The sequence below is a fragment of the Rhipicephalus microplus genome, chromosome X, assembly GCF_043290135.1.
Source record: "Rhipicephalus microplus isolate Deutch F79 chromosome X, USDA_Rmic, whole genome shotgun sequence".
NCBI classification, from domain to species: Eukaryota; Metazoa; Arthropoda; class Arachnida; order Ixodida; family Ixodidae; genus Rhipicephalus; species Rhipicephalus microplus.
The window spans coordinates 433,409,680-433,416,226 of NC_134710.1; the positions used below are offsets into that span (position 1 = coordinate 433,409,680).

The 6,547-nt window shown below is 45.0% G+C and overlaps 1 long non-coding RNA gene across 1 annotated transcript; it reads left to right on the forward strand.

Annotated features, from left to right (window-relative positions):
• The first annotated feature begins 327 nt into the window (after positions 1–327).
• On the forward strand, positions 328–3,298 carry LOC119161701 (uncharacterized). The gene is made up of 3 exons (XR_005108513.2): positions 328–770; positions 852–965; positions 1,285–3,298. It is a non-coding gene; the product is annotated as an uncharacterized LOC119161701 (long non-coding RNA).
• The last annotated feature ends 3,249 nt before the right edge of the window (positions 3,299–6,547 follow it).

Consider the following 6,547-nt stretch of genomic DNA (forward strand, 5'->3'; position numbering starts at 1 on the left):
GTCAAAAGTCCTAAATGTCGTGACGTCGAAATGACGAGTATGCGCTCATCATGCAAAAGTAAACGCTCCCTGGTTGTTCTTTGAACCTGTCAGTCAAGTGACGAGTTGGAAGCGTAGCTTGTGGTGACGTCTAAATAACTAGTACGCGCTTATTATGAAAAAGAAAAAAAAACAAACGGGATCAGTTCCGCGCTAAGGCAAAACAGCCAGCAAGTGTGCCTGCCGCAAATGGAATAGGAGAAATGGCAGTGCCGGCTCAGCCAGCGACCTTCACTGTGACGTTTGGCTACTTATACGCGGCTTGCAACAAGCGCAGGAGGGATGTTGCGGTCGCGTTTGACATGCCAAACAAACAGTTTGGGCGTCACTTTCGCGTTAGTAAAGCAACAGCGCGACGATGTCGCCGATAAATTCGCAAGCTGCGCTCTCAGTGGAGCGGCAAAGTGTGTGTGTGCGCCCCGCGTTTCTTCACCACTGGAACCTTCAAGTCATCGGTGGGAGGTGAGGACACCGTAACAGTGACGCAGCCCATGGTCAGCATTTGTGTGCGACGTGTGGCTGGAGCGATCATCAACACCGGGACCCACAACAAGTGGGTTCACTTCCCGAGGACGGCGGAGGAGATTGCAGTGGTGAAGGAATAATTCCTTCGGTTTAGACCTCTACCATGCGTGATCGGATGCATTGACGGCAGCTTAGTCACAGCAAGGAGTGAGAAGAAGGCACCTTTCTGGCGCCGCGAAGGTTATTGTGCCCTCAACGTCATGCTCGTAAGTAGCGGTGCTCCCATTTTCTCGTGCGCATTTTCCCCCGCAATAATACGTGACTCATATTGCTCTTGGTTTTTCCAGATTTGAGTCGCGGATATGCCGATTCTCGCCGTGAACCTGCTGCGACCGGGATCGGATGACGACAACCACATCTGCGTGGGTGTGCGACTGTGACTAGCAACTACCATTTTACGTGTAATGCCAGTTTTTTGCACATCAAAAGATTCTGTTACGGCATTGATAAAACTTCAGCACACTGAGAAGGGACATTATGTCGCATGCTACCGGTGCACAATATCTCAGCTGTGGCTAAACTGCTGCAGTATTGTCAAGGGATGCGGTATGCCATGAACACCTCGCCGTAGTAGTCAGGTTTTGCATGATACGGGCTCAATGTCAGGCTAGCCAGGTATACCATGGATTCAGTTGTTTGTATTCTAGGGTCAACGAACCTCCAGAGATACCGGTAACTTTAATTTTAGCAGTATTTACAACACCATTCATATTTCTGCAGGTGATGGTGGCTGCCCCCTCGAGCCTTGGCTTATGGTCCTGGTAAAAGACTGTTTTCACATGAATAGTGCAGAAGGCAAGTGCACCACTACACATGCTTCATTGTGTTCTACAGTGGAGCATCGTATTGGCGGCTACTCAAAAGCCGTTTTCGCTGCGTTTAGCGGCACCGTACCCTCCACTACAGACCACAACCTTCCTCTAGTATTGTTGCTGCATGTTAACAATGTTGCAGAACCTTTGTATAGAAGGTGACATTGGTTTTGGTGGTTTCAACGATGACAGTGGTCACGAGGACAGCGAGCATGGCAGCTCTCTAGGTTATGACCACGAGCCTCGATTTACAAGGGGAAAGTCAGCATACTGAGTGTAATTGCGTGGGAAAGCTGTCCGCAACAGCGTTATCAGCTTGTTTGGCATGACAAGGCAGCGACACCTGCAGTATTTAAGAAAAGTGTGCAGGTGACTGCACTGCCTGCAGCAGCTACCTGTATTGTTAAAATATTTGTGGTGCATTGCAAGAGCTTAAGCGTCCGCAGTTCTTTAACGTTCACCTAATACGAAGTAAACCGATGTTTCTGCATTTTACCCTCATGTGATCTCGCAACCACTGCTGTCAGCAGTAATGGGACACACGTCCGCAAATCTAGTAGTGTGACATCTTATGTGATCAGCTGCTACGGAGTTTCCAGAAACTTAGCTAGGAATTATGAAGCAGCGACAGAGTGCAGCCGACTCACTAGGAAAGAATCACTTTGGTAAAGTTTTGTAATTGTAATGGTTGATTGGGTTTTATGAGCTGAAACCACGATATGATTACAAGGCACACTTCACTTCAGGTCTTCCAACAAATCGAACACCCCAGGTTCTGAAATGTGCATGTAAATGCTACGCAGGCCTCTTGAATTCTACTTCAATTGAAGTACGACCTCCACAGCTTCGATCATGCTCGTGTGATCCGGGTCAGAGGTGAAGCACTGTAACCACTGTACACCAGTATCAACTTTGTCGCTGCTGCAGTCGCCGACAATTGTTAGCGCCATCTGAACTACGCCTGTGCACTGTCTCTCGCTTCCTGTCTAGGCAACGCACACCTGCTACACTCAGTTACCTTTTGTGGCACATTCACCGCACTTTCTTTGGAATGAAACTACCGATGCTGAAACAGATAGTCAGGTATTTCAAGTACATTTTTCTCATTTGTAAATGCTGAAATAACGTGAAAAAATAAGTACGCACTCTTTCTTTCAAGTCGGAACTTTGTAACTTGAAAATTATTTTATTCATGCTCATACTGATTCCAAGATGGCACACACTTTCTGCAAATAAATTGCCGTAGTGAAACCACAGTGTCACGTTTTCACAGCCAAGATTTATTACAGTACACAGTACACACATTCCAAGAAACATGCATTAATTGTCTCAGAAGGATGACAAGCACACGTAAAAGTAATGTGTGAAGATAGGCGCACATGGCTGTGAAAAACGAGATGATTGAACACTGTTATGCACCACACTTGTATTGAGAAGCTGACTTGCAAGTAAAACGACACTAAAGAAAGAAAAGTTAAAAGGGAGAAAATCATGCCCATAGCCGTTACTGTTGTGGTGACAGCAAAGGCTGAGGAGTTCCAGGCACAACGTCAGCGAGGGTAGCCGAACGCAAGCCCCTCACTTCATCAACAAGCTCCAGATGATGTAGGCAAATCATGGTATGTATTGCAGACCATGTAATGCAAAATTATACAGGAAACACAAGTGACGCTCCACCTGTTTGAGTCGGACCGGCAGCGAAACATGGCATTTGTGATTGTCTTGGAAGAGAAACTTTATTATCAAGATAAAAAAGTCAACCTTTTTTTTTGCCCATTTGTAACACAGCCCAACCACAAAAAGTCAAACAGATTGGCTTCACTTGACTTCTTCTAAACCTTGGCACAAACACTTCATTGTAGCATTGTTAAGTATGACCTTGCACTTCAGCCTCATCTACATAATAAAAGGTTGGAGAACTTCTTAGGTTTACAGTGTGAATCCATAAGCGTGTTTTTATTCAATTTATCAGCAGCAGCGGTAAACACAGCAAAGTTGTAGGGAGTACATAACCTATGTCGTTAGTATGTTGCACCAACTTCAGCACACCAATGATGTTTTTTGTTTGGCCTATTGAAAAGTATGCTCCAACTGTCCATGGCAGGCATTATTTACCTTATTAGGTTATTTCACTCCGCAGTCATGAAGTGAAGCTATAAATTCTTAAAGATTGTGCAGTATACCATGCAAAAGTTGGGCCAAGGTAGTTTAGAGAAACAACACAATAGTAACACTGTCTGAAATGCAGGCTACAATGTGTTAAATGCATTGCAACGACCACTGGAAACCTGATTTTCGAATTCAGTGATCACCACCATTATTCTGCCAAAAATATTGTCCCTTTCCTTACACTTTGAATACATATGAAAGAAGCTGAGACTTTGAAAATGATCGACTTTGTATAGTAACAGTAATCATTCTTTGTTATCTGTCTCTACGGAGCTTTAGTTTGCTCTCTAACGAAAAATTATCTTTTCATGCCAATAGTGCAAGCCAAATAAATATTCAAGTGAGTGCTGAGGTACGCTAAGTAGGTACATCATACTTGTTTCATGAGTCGATTTCCTGGATAACCAAAGTATACCCAGGATAGACCAATTAGCTAAGTAATCTCCACTTCCGTTACCAACTTTGGCAGTGTTTTCCCGAGTTCTGCAAAAAGACAAAAGGTTGTTGAAGTCCCCCATGCAGAGCCAACACTATTCTTAACTCCACATCATTCAGGCCATTGTCGTACCGGTTATCTGTGAAGACATTCTTTCAGCGACAATGATGGCTACCTCATACAGAAGTAGCGTCGCGAAAGGACAATGATGACTACCTCGTACATAAGTAGTGTCGCGAAGGGAATTGGTTAAAAAAAGCACTGTTCTAAATGTAAGAGTTTCATGAGACATTTTGAGTCACTGTAATAATGATTTGGTATTTTGTCAATTACTTTGAGTATTCACAGATGGTACACTAGTGACAAATTGAAATGGGCAATTATGGGCTAAGGGCTCCGAAGCTATCTTCTTGTGAAAATGCACATCCCAAGCAGGTAGCTTGGAATGTGCACATTCTTTTGCACTAATATCTTGTTTGGGTCATACTGGTGCAATTTCTACTGAAATGTGTAAATTTTAGCCAACATAATTTTTAGAGAACACATTCCCTTCTACACGATGTGGTAGTTTGTCTCAAGCGATTGTGCAGTTCAGTTATACTGAAACATTTATCACACTTGAGTTTGTCGATACTGTAACAATAGATTCCCCTCCAGCTTGCACCATGCGTCTTATATGTTCAGTAAATAACATAAAACAAAAAAAAACTATTTTATAGTCATTTGCATATAGTTTGTGGCGAATAGTATGTTCATTAATACGACAGAGAAATAAGTTCGGGAATGAATGTGTAAAAAGCACTTGCGAAGCCTGCCACTGTGACCTTGTGTTTGCTACTGCCACTTTTTTTTCCTTGTTGCATAAATGCATATATTGTTGCGTGACAACAGGTTCGCGGACTCTGTCCAAAATATGTTGGTGTTGCAGCCGTGCATTATTTAACGTCGTTTCCTCGCACCCCGCAAGCTGGAGACGCCACGACGGTCGTTTAACGGATCCTGAACAGACCACGGCTCTTCCTATGAATGGTTATGGGAAGCGAGTGGTATTTGTCTGTCAACGCACCTCTTGCTTTCGAACCGAGCATCGTTGTTTCGAACCGAGCACCTCTTGCTTTCGAACCGAGCATCGACTTTCAACCGCGGTGTCTGGGAGGCCACAGCCGGGTCGCGTGATAGCATCGGAGGCGGAAGAGCATCATGCAAGCGACGGAAGTCGACCTCCGGCAGCCAGAGAGACCGACTGCTCGGGAACACCACCTGTATTCTCAAACGAGCCTGGGGCCCTTTGTTTACGGTTGCGTAGAAAATAAAGACCATTCAAAACCTTCACCAAGTCCACTGTCGTATCCATCCCCAACAAACTAGTGGCCGTGGTGGGATAAGAAGGCTGGCGGACACTTGCTGAAAGGAAAGAACTTCGACGATCCGGGATCATCGGGTTCCTCTACGCAGCCTAAGCAAGCGAGGAAGAATTCACAACGAGCAAGTCGTCAATCTGGAATCGGCTGGTAAGGCGTAAATAAGGCTGGCGGACACCTGCTGAAGGGAAAGAACTTCGACGATCTGGGATCATCGGGTTCCACTACGCAGCCGAAGCAAGAAAGGAAGAATCCACAACCATAGCAAGTCGTCGATCTGGGATCGGCTGATAAGGCGCCGTCTCCAGGAGACAAGGCCACCACATGCTCGTGGTATCGGTGACTGCTTGAGCGACTACTATTTGCCAGGTGATTATAACTGGGTTCAATCGGGCTTATTAATTTTCGTTTGTCACCACAGGGTGCGTGATTATTTCAAAAATTGGTGTAGTCAGCTCTTCCTTACCATATATATAAGGAAGCTAACAAAAGACGAATAGCTGGTACTGGCGGAAAGACTCGGTGTGGAAGTAAATCAGAAAATGAGGAAACCCGAGATCTGCTACGCGATTCAGGAAATTGATTTTGAAGAGGAGGAAATCGCGGAGGAATGGGAAAAGATATGCCGTATTGAGAAAGAACGCGCAGACGCTAGAAAAAAGGACGAACATAGAGGGCAAAGACAAGCATAGTTGGAGCTTGAGAGAGATAATAGAAAACTGGAGCTTTAACTCGAAAGAATAAGGCTTGAGCCGGCGAGATGGGCGTCGGCAGTGAGTATGGCACCCATTTTGCCCGACCATGTGAAGATGCCTGACTAGTTTGCTTCAGCCGTTCAGCGTGGGGAATCACATCGGTCTGTACCTCATGAATTTCGAATGCATGTGTGAGAGACAATCATTCACCCGCGACACTTGGCCACAAAGGTTGCTTGCATTGCTTCCAGGGGATGCATCACAGGTTGTTGCTCGTCTTTGTGCTGGTGAAGCAAGTGACTATGATCTGGTGAAGTCAAGCCTGCAGCTCTCAACCAAAGAGATTAGGAGAACATTTAGAACAGGAAGGAAATAAGCGAATGAAAGTTTTGTTGAGTTTGCTTGCAGCCTAACTGATAACTTGTTCGAATAGATAAAAGGCTCGGGTGCGGATGGCGACTTCGGTAAGCTTCAGAGTTTAATCTGACTTGAGCAATTGTTTGAGTGCTT